General features: G+C 45.4%; 1 protein-coding gene across 6 annotated transcripts in view; it reads right to left on the minus strand.

Annotated features, from left to right (window-relative positions):
- TBL1XR1 (TBL1X/Y related 1) overlaps positions 1-9,934 on the minus strand; it is a 156,105-nt gene extending 146,171 nt beyond the window's left edge. For 2 of the 6 annotated variants that reach the window (XM_075556053.1, XM_075556055.1), the window contains exon 1: positions 9,794-9,934. The gene's annotated coding sequence lies outside the window, so the exon portion shown is untranslated. Of the gene's footprint in view, positions 1-8,991; positions 9,100-9,793 lie in introns of those variants that run through there. The other 4 variants (XM_075556057.1, XM_075556059.1, XM_075556058.1 and 1 more) reach the window with 4 other exon arrangements.

Here is a 9,934-nt window from a genome sequence, read left to right on the forward strand (position 1 = left end):
TGCACAAAACAAATCAAATGTGGTTTGCCTTTCTCAGTCCAAAATGAAGGGAAAAGAAGAATTAAGAATTCTGAGATGGATACTTATATTTTTAGCAATCAGTGTGCTTTTTGAAAAAACAGAGTAAGATTAACACAGTTCAAAACATAGTACATGAAAATAAGCCTCTTCCACATCTGACCACAAGATCCTCCACTCCAATCCCACCTCCGCACCCAGTTTAGTGATCTCTTGTCCTTCTGCAGACACCAAGTATGTACACAGAATGCACGTGTGTATCCTCCTTTCCACTCCCCTCCCTCTATAAGCAAAAATGGCATCTTGCCTTTTTCCACTTAAACATGCCCCTGAGAAGATCCTTTACATACTAACAGAGTTGTAGGCACCAAACCAAAGCAATCCAGTCGAGGAGTCAGAGGCAAAAAGCACCTCTTACCAGGTATCATAGCTGTTATCCTTCACAGGCAGGACATGAGAAGGCTGAAGGTCAAAGATAGAAACCCACTGAGGGATTGTCAGTTTAAAGAGGAAAGCACTCCTCCTGGTCACAATTACGGATTTCCTTCTAACTCCAGTCCCTGGTCTCACAGATGCACACCGCTCACTAAGAACCACACAGAGATTTAAAAACAGGGCGCTTTACTAGGGGAAAATCTTAAGCATGTGACACTATTTCATTTTTGTATTAAAAAGTGCCAAAGAATATTAAACTATAAATAGTACCTTAGAATTCACACACTTGTGAAAAGCTCTATCCCATTAAAGGGCAATTGCAGTGGAAGGAAAGGGGGGGGGGGGATATTAAGAAAATTCATTCATTATCTATTCCCATTACCTTATTTCAGAAACCCACAGCAGATGACCCAATTGCCTTTTACTGTGAGTTAATGACATCTGATAGCCAGAAAATAGAAACAGAACATTAGTGAACACTCTACCCAATTAGCCTGTTCAAATTAAGGGAAAGGCCCCAAACACCTTTTCCTAACCCGTAAACTCGGTTCTATTAGCAGCTAAAAGTAACCACCAAAATATGCTATTATTGTAACTTGTCTGGCAAGATGTTTGTTTATACTAAATCAAGTGTTTTCCAACCTGTTCTATTAGTCTAGGTAAGGCTGCATATTTTTAAACTTTAAAGACTACATACATCAAGCACGTTTCCATGAAGATCCCCTTCTCATCGGAAAAAAAAACATCTAAATTGAAAGACTGAGTTGTAGAATTGTAATACAGCAACTGCTGAACAACATTACATCCAAACTTCTTCACACTACAGAATGCTAAATGTTTACCCATGCAACCATGGTTTTATTAAAAAAAAAACACCAATTTATTTGCTTAAGGCTGAATCAGCGGCAAAATGTTACGCACCATTGAAGCAGATATGTATTAAGGGGGGGGGGAGCAAAACAGACATCTATTTATGAAATATGAGTTACCAATGACCTTATTACAGCATTCTAGTCTCCAGTGAATTTGGGGGAGGGGGGACTTGAGGGAAGCAATGACAGGACCAGAAGGTTAGAAGTGAATTGATAGCTCATTCCTAAAGAGTAAAAGAACTTCAATGTTTTAAAAGTTCTTAACGTCTCCTTTAACTTTAAGATTAAATCTAATCCATTTTGTCTGACTCAAAGTCATGCTCTACATATTAAGCTAATTTTGATAGGCTATAAAACCAAACTAGTTGCCTTTAGAAAAATCAGGTATTCTGTTGGAAAAAACAGCCTTACCATAAAAAACCTACAGAAGAGAAATGGTTAAGACAATGCTCTAGGTAAATAAAACTTATTAACAATGTGTAAGATATACTCTATTGTGACTGCTCACATATTCACAGCCGTCGTTCAAATAAGACTCCAGTGTGGCCAGAAAGCAATCACAGCGTGAGTGTTACATAATCTTACTGAGGCATGCTGGGGGGTGGGGGGGGTGAGCAAAAATGAAAAAAATGAAGTTCCAAATCTGAAGTGTCGGCTTCCCTGGGGCCTATACTGCCCCCATTGCTGTTGCGTGAACTCACATTACCCCACAGGGCAGCGTGGAATTGCTCCCACTGTGGACAGGCCCTTGCTCTTTACGGAAGGAGGCTGCAGTGCCTTGTCCTTAGTAGGTGAGCTCCTACGAACCAGAGCCTCCTGTTAGCACCTACAGTAACAGTCAACTTAGTCTACAAGCATTCCAAACTAGACTGAAAGTTTTCCCTCCAACATTGTAGCTCTTACACCAACCTCACTCAGAAAACATACTGGCATAAAGTTGATTTCCACTCTATAGGGCGGCTTGGAATGTGCCCACAGTGCCTAAGCCACAAAGGCCTGACTGAAAGAGCAGCTTCCGTCACATCAACAACATATCAACAGTGACTTTATCTCAGCTCTTGATACAAAAGTCTAGAATTATGCTAAATATTTCAAAGAAAAAGGTCCTTCCATTAAAAAAAAACATAACCTGTCATTGGAGTCAGATAATACTTGCAGAACAAGGAATAAGTTCGTTATGTGTAGTGCTCACTAAATGCAAGCAAGTCGGGGAAAGAATAGCCTGAGCCAAGACGACCAGGAAATGCTTTACAGGAGAAAGAAGCAGGGCTGCAAGTGTGGCTACACTCAGGCCCAGGGCCAGCATGTGCAAAGCAGCGCAGTAATGAGCAGGGCAGAACTGCAGTACAGGTGAGGCAGGCCCGAGTCCCGGCCTGGGAAGAGTGGGGAATAAAGCTGACTAGGGAGAATGGAGCCTTTACAGCCAGACTGAGGCAGATGGACTCAATCCAGTTGGCAACCAGAAGCCCATTACAGGTTCTCCAGCAGGGAAACTGACATGATGAAACCAGTACTTTAAATAAAGCTATTGTCAGTAGTTACAGGACATACCATGGAAAAGAAAGGCTGCTCAAGGCAATCACCTAGGAAAATCAATACAATAATCCAGACCTAAAGGCCATTCATTCACTCACTCATGTGTCATTCATTCACTGAGAAGGCAACAAAATCCCAGTAAAACACAAAGTCAGAAGGGGGAAAAAAATAAAATAAAGCCATACCCCCAGAGGTGATGCCTGCTCACAGTGACCCCCTCAGAATAGAGGGTTTTCAAGGCAGTAATCTTTATGCCAGGAACCCTGGGGCACAATGATTATGCACTCACCTGCCAACCACAGTCAAAGCTTCAAACCCATCACCCAATCCACAGGAGAAAAGGGGGGCAGCTGCTTCCACAAATACAGCCGCGGAAACAGACTGTCTTAGAGGGCAGCTATGAGCTGGAAATGACTCAGTGGTAAAGGGGTTTGATCTTTATGAGTGTAGATTACGCCATCATTCTCCTGCACAGCAGCTGGTGGATTTGAACCGCCAACTTTTCAGTAACAGCCAAGCACTTACCAGTGAAACCATCAAGGCTCCAATCAGACAACTCACTACCATCGAGTGATTCCATTGTAGTGTATCCAGTGTACAGGATGAAAAACTCCAGTGGGGGTCCCCAGTCTGCAAATCTTCCCCAAGAGTAGAAAGCCTTGTGTTCCTTCGTTGGCACTCAGAGCAGCTGGTGGTTTCAAACTGGTAACCTAGCGTGAGTCAGCAGGACTGTGCCTTCCCCACCCCCTACCCCCTCACTACTTGAAGCTCAGTTTTCTCACTCAGATTATCGGGGGACCAGCACAAACCCACTGCCACCAACTCGTAATTCCAACTCACAGCAACCTACACATAGTTAAATTCCGAGTGGCGAAAGCAGGAAGTGAAAATAAAAGACAAGGTCCACAGACATTTCAGAGGAAACAGAAATCCAAATGGAACCTTCTGCTAACAGCTGAAAAGATGGAACAAGAAAGTAGGTCTAGACTAGGGAAAGACCCTGCTGAGGTGGTGAATCAGCCCAACCTCCAAGGTAGGCAGATCCTAGATCACTCCATCTTGAGAAAGAATGTTGAAAATATTTCAAACACGTGCACTGTGAATCGTTTTAACAGATTGAGAGAGACAGAGAACCAATACAGGCATGCAACAGACCCAGGTACCTTCACCAAGCTGCTCCCACTAAAGTGTTACAATTCAGTCTAGTCTTTGGTATAGGAAAGCAGAAAATCAAAGCCTCCTGATTAAATAAACACACTTTATTTCAACTTTTATTTTATTTTATAAAAGATCTTTACAGTCTCCTAGGAGCTCAGAAAACAAAGCTACTTTCTATGGCATTAAAACAAAGCCCAAAAAGAAAGGACTGACCGTCTATTTCTGAAAACTCAGACCCTGACAACCCTATGGCTGCCATACTGTAACACTGTGAATGGAACTAAAAACAAACTTATGGTCAATAAAATAATCCAACTACAAAAGGGAGACAGACCACTGCATAATCTCATTTACATAAAACTATTTAACAGCAAAACTACCAAAACCAGTTGCCATCTGGTGGATTAAAACTCCAGGCAACTCTTGGGCAGAATGATGCTTCTAGAGGGTTTTCCATGGCCGTGGCTGTGGCCTCTTCATAAGCATACTGTCAGGACCTTTCTTCTGAGGTGCCATGGGTAGATTAAAACCACCAATGTCTAGGTTGGATGCTGAGAGCTTTTTATTTTTTTGCACCAATTAGGGAATTCTTTCTAGGACAGCGGTACTCAAACTGTTGGTCTCAACCCCTTTGGGGGAGTCAAACGATCCTTTCACAGGAATAGCCCAATTCATAACAGTAGAAAAATCACAGTTATGAAGTAGCAACAAAAATAATTTTATGGTTGGGGGCGGGTCACCACAACATGAGGAACTGCATTAAAGGGTCACGGCACTAGGTAGGTTGAGAACCACTGTTCCAGGATGCTATTAAGACGGAATAGCCCCTGAAAAAGGACATCATGCGTGTGACTGAGGGGGTGTGGAGTAGAGACCTCAAGCCCACCTGTAGGCAACTGGACATCCCCTTACAGAAGGGCCACGGGAGGAGATGAGCCAGTCAGGGTGCAGTGTAGCAATGATGAAACACACAACTTTCCTCTAGTTCTTAGATGCTTCATCCCCCCCGCCCCACTATCATGATCCCAATTCTAACTTACAAATCTGGCTAGACCAGAGCATGTACACTGGTACAGATAACAACTAGAAACACAGGGAATTCAGGGCAGATGACCCTTCAGGACCAGTGAAGAGAGTGGCGATACCGGGAGGGTGGAGTGGAAAGGGAGAACCAATTACAAGGATCTACATATAACCTCCTCCCTGGGGGACGGACAACAGAAAAGTGGGTGAAGGGAGATGTCGGACAGTGTAAGACATGATAAAACAACAATTTATAAATTATCAAGGATTCATAAGGGCGGGGGAGGGAGGAGAATAAATGAGGAGCTGATACCAAGGGCTCAAGTAGAATGAAAATGTTTTGAGAATGATGAGGGCAACAAATGTACAAATGTGCTCGGCACAATGGATGTATGCACGGATTCTAATAAAGAGTTGTGCGAGCTCCCAATAACTGATTGAAAAAAAACAACATCATACTTGGGAGGGTCAGTGGAAGAGGAAGCCGCTCAAGGCCGTGGTCAGCCACAAGGGGTTGCGAAGCTCACAGCCGGTGGGGTTTCTTTCTGCTACACACACACACACACACACACACACACGCGAGCGCTATGAGTGGGGGCCAACTTGATGGCGCCTCACAGTAACAACAAAAATTACTAACAAGTGAAAGCTCTAACACAAAGCAGCAAACTTGGACACTAACATCCACCAGCACCATAAACAACTTCGGGCCAATGTGGTCAGACTGTGCTAAGCTCCTCTCACACACTAAGGTGCTTAGAACCGTAGTTGTAAAAGTCTTCACAACCTACAGAGTTGATTATTCCCAGTTTACAGATGAGGACAGCGAAGCACAAAAGTTACTTTTCCAAGGTGCCAGAGCTAGTAAAGAGTGGAGTCAGAGTTCGAACCCAGGCAGTCCGCCACCAGGCTCCTTGCTCAAACCACTGCACTACCACTTACCAGGCCGTAACACTTGGTGGTTCTTGAGCACATCTCCATCAGGATCAGATGCTCTAAGAACAGCTATTTGCTCCTCTTTCTTAAATGTGTGCATGGACACCACATACTTCCTGCCCTAGAAGAGACTATTCAATTTCATGATTTCTGGTGGCAATATTTCCAGAGGCGACTTCAAAACCCTGTCAATCATATAGCAGGAAAAACGGCAATTGGCAAGAAGGTATCATCTTATTAAATCATTCTCAGGAATGAATAAGCACAATGATGATGAGTCCTGTGAATCTCATTTATCATATAATCACTCGGTCCACTTAGTAGACATGTCCAGTTATATAATTGTAAGCCTGATTAGAAACGTTGAGCTTTTGCAAGCAGAACTACACCGAAGACTAAGAAAAGAGCTGGAGAAATCTGGCCAAGTTATCTAGAAAAACTATACAATCGGGGTCAGAAAGACCTAGGCTTAAGTCAAAGTGCACCATCTGCTTTGTGGCCATGAACAAGTGCAGGGAACTAGCTACTCTGCACCTCTGTCTCATCACTGATCAAAGAGGCCAACACTTCCTACACCCACCTCCCTCGGTAGGCCTGAGCTGAGAATGACTCCACCGCCCCCCTTACACAGTGCTCTGTGTAACCAGGCATCAATGGCAGGATCCAGGGGCAGGGAGAGTCAAACCTCTGCTGCTTCAGCTCTCACAGAGAGCTTGTTAAACTTCAAGTTTCTGTTGGTGTTTTAGCAAGAGATGGATTCCGCCACAATAATCTACAAAACTGGGTCGCTTACCAGTTCTTTGGTGCACCAGTCTGAGGGTCCAGCCCGTCTGTGCTTGGGAATGTTTGCGTGTACAAAGTATAAATAGCACATGCTAACTGCTTTCCTTTTCTGCATTCAGGGACATAAAACTGTAACCTTACTTGTGACATCAGCCAAATTCACTTGCACTTCAGAAAAACACCAATTCCTGCAGCCGAGTGCCAATGCTGCTGTAGTCCCTCCCCTCTAACTTACAATCACGCACATTCTTCTGTTCTTTTTATACTAAAGACACTAAATATGAACAAAACTCAACAAATCACTTCTAGGACAAAATATGCCGAGTCAGAACTCTTTTGTAGTAACGTTACTGTAAATAAATCATATAAGGGGGCTTGCCTTGGTCAGTTGCTCAACTGAAAGAGCTGCACTACTTGTGTTGCCTTGCTATATGTGAACAGATGTAATTATTCAACAGGTTGTCTTTCAAAAAGGTACATTAATCACATCTTTTATCAGTAACCTCTGTACTACAACTGAGCTCCTGGCCTTTTTTACAGGCAGTACAGGAAAGCCTCCTAGCACACATGAAAGTTATTTCTTGCTCTTCTGAGGCATGCATTACAACAATCTTGCAAAAACTTTAATTAGGTGTGGAGGAAGAGAGAATCAGAAAGACTTCTAGACATAACTAAAAAGTTACTTAAATGTTTCCCGCTTATTTGGAGCAAACGTGGCAAAAATACAATCTCCACAAGGGGCCGCTCCATTGACCTCCGATTTTAACAACCAAAGAGGGTCTGGGTCAGAAGAAAAAGACCTTCTAAGTAGATGGGGCCGCCTTTGCACTGTTTGAAGCCACTAACAATTTACACAGTTCCTTTAACAGTAAAACTTTTCCCTGCACGTGTCTGCACGTGTTTTTCACACACACACACACACACTCACACCATATAAGTACAGTATTTTGCTGATTACACTCGTTTGTAACTATTGTTAATGGCAATAAAAAGGAACAAGAAACTGTAGTTATTTGTGAATTTAATGGCTTATTCTATCCATCAGATGGTGCAGGGTAGCAGAGAAAAGTATAAGAGCCATGATTTAGGAGCAGAAAAGTATCAGCATGTATCAATCACATGCCTCCCCGTCTCCGCCACGCTTCCTTTCTGCCGCCCCTCCCCCACCGGTCTAAGCTAACTATTTCTAGAACTCAATGATCATTCAGGAGGCCGGCCCTAAACTCCCATGATGAAATCCAACATAAACTTCGTGTGCGTGGAGAACCAAGCTGCCCTACTTCCCTAGACTCTAAACTTATTAAAATGGTGAGAGAACACAGTCCCCAGAAATCCAGGATTACGGAAAACACACCCTTAGTAGCATGGGTTTTACTTAAAAAAAAAATGAAATCACACTGGGAAACCCAACCAGTCCCCCACTGTATCTTCCATGTGCAACCAGGGTATTTACTGCTCTTTTAGGTAAGTAGCAGAAAACACCACGAGGGCCTAATATTATCCAATCTGGTGAAGGAGTCTTTAGGAAAAAGGGGGGAGGAAGATGATTACTTAATTATATAGCTGGAGGAGAAGGGGAGATAAACCATTCAGACTAAAAATAACCCATCATTTCACTCACCATATTTTATTAACAAGCTTGTTTAGATTAGCATAAGGTTCCTGTTTGGAAAACAAGCCAGCCAGCAGCAAACTTCTCAAAATCCACTGTAAATGACACAGGTACGAATGCAGGTATGAGATGGCTCTATCCGGTGCAGGGTTTTAAGCAAACTGAGGACACAGCGAGAATCTAACTTTTAACTAGAGGCTCCAGCATTTCCCACTTGAAATCACCAAATTAAGTCTACGGAACAGGTAACCTAACAAAGGGAGGTTTTTTTTATTTTGTTCTGTTTTTCACGAAAGCCATTACAACCCAAATTTTACAAGAAACACACCATTTTCCCCCACATGAGCTCTCGGTTGCCACTGCACCGTGAAGTCGATTTCAGCACATTAGGAACTTCCCCAAATACTGAACATGTTAACACATGCCTGCCTTCCCCCGCCTAGCAGCCACCCATGCTTAATCTCCACACCTCAATAAAACGATACTCCGGCTCAGAAAAATGACATTGGCTGCAAAGAGGAAGTTACCCAGAAACCACCCTCTCACAACGTGGCCTGCTCCACTGTCAGAAAATAATGTGACTCTCTGCCACCCCCCGCAAAAAAAAAAAAAACTTACCAGGAAGCTTGCAAGAACTTTGCCAATTCGACACTTCGCAACCCAACTTCAAAGAGGCTCCATCAAATGCCTCCGTACGAGGCTCAAGAGCCAGAAGTTCCCAAGCAACCCGTCCCGGAGCGCGGCCCCGCGGCCGGCGCGCCCCTCCCCCCGGCGCCCCCGCCCGGCCCCGCAGTCCCAACAGCCACCCGCAGCGGCTGGCCGGCCGGGGGCGCCGGGGGGCCGCGCGGGGCCCGGGGAGGGGGCGCTCCCATCGCCGCCTGCGCGCCCACAAAATCCCGTGCACAGCACAGCGCCTTCGCCTCTGCTAAAAATAGGCTATAAAGAAGTCGGCCTCATGATGGCTCCTTGATTCAATTTGCTGCAAATTCTTTCCTGAAAGCCGACACACGCGCGCGCGCACACACATACAAAAAGGGGGGGTCCGTGCACATGGGGGCGGGGGAGGGGGGCAAGACCCAGGTGCACCTTTTCGGGGACATGATAAGGGTGAAGACCCCCCCAACACACACACACACATACACACACGAGATCCAGAAAAGGTAGGGGGTGGGCAGGCACGTGAGCATGGCCAAGAAGTCGGAGAGATGAGAAAGGAGGGGGTGGGGGCACCCTGAATGCCCTCCCTCCCCCCGCCCCTCCCCCACCAAAGCCCCAGCTCCCCAAAGGGCCAAGTTGAAAAATGCAGGTTCCACTTGCGCCCATCCCCCCCAGCTCCCCGCCGCCCTTCGGCGGCCTCCGCCCGCGCCCCCCTCCCGATCCGCGGCCGCCCCCACCCCGGGGTCCGGCCCCCAGTTCTTACCTGGACGCGGTGGCCTCCAACGCCGCTCCCCCCTCCCGGGAATGGAGGCACAAGGAAATTCCCCTGGCCGCCGCCGCCTCCAACCACCCCCAAAATAACCCCTCCGGGGGGTGAGAGGCAATTATAACCCCGGCGAGCGGA

Source organism: Tenrec ecaudatus, chromosome 8, assembly GCF_050624435.1.
Source record: "Tenrec ecaudatus isolate mTenEca1 chromosome 8, mTenEca1.hap1, whole genome shotgun sequence".
NCBI classification, from domain to species: Eukaryota; Metazoa; Chordata; class Mammalia; order Afrosoricida; family Tenrecidae; genus Tenrec; species Tenrec ecaudatus.